The sequence below is a fragment of the Tarenaya hassleriana genome, unplaced genomic scaffold (assembly GCF_000463585.1).
Source record: "Tarenaya hassleriana unplaced genomic scaffold, ASM46358v1 Cleome399, whole genome shotgun sequence".
NCBI classification, from domain to species: Eukaryota; Viridiplantae; Streptophyta; class Magnoliopsida; order Brassicales; family Cleomaceae; genus Tarenaya; species Tarenaya hassleriana.
This window is the reverse complement of record NW_010966875.1, coordinates 54,905-55,344: the sequence shown is the minus strand read 5'-3', so window position 1 is coordinate 55,344 and position 440 is coordinate 54,905.

The following is a 440-nucleotide window of genomic DNA, read 5'->3' as shown; positions in this document are numbered from 1 at the left end:
ATCCAGTATTCTGTTCTTCAACGAATACCTATGACAGTGATCGTATCCAATACCTATGATCATCTATATGATCATCAATCACACATCATACTAGTCTTATTATGTCATCATTCCCATAATTACACAAGACTAGGGAGTTTAGTATCATTCATAATGATACATGGATTTCATAACAGATCTAGTATGCAAGAACATGTAATTAATCAAATACTCTCATAAAACCATAGAAAGTATCAATGTAATACCCCGAAACCCGATTTGAATATTTAATTATTTTTTTTTGGAAAAAAAATAATTAAATAGAGAGGTCGCGAAATCACCAAAAATAAGTAGTACAGTGCCGGGAGCAGACACGAGGATCGGCACATGCAGAAAGATCGAGAAAATGAAGAAAATTGGTAAAAACTGAGTTGGTCCGCCGGACCAAGTTTGGTCAGCTC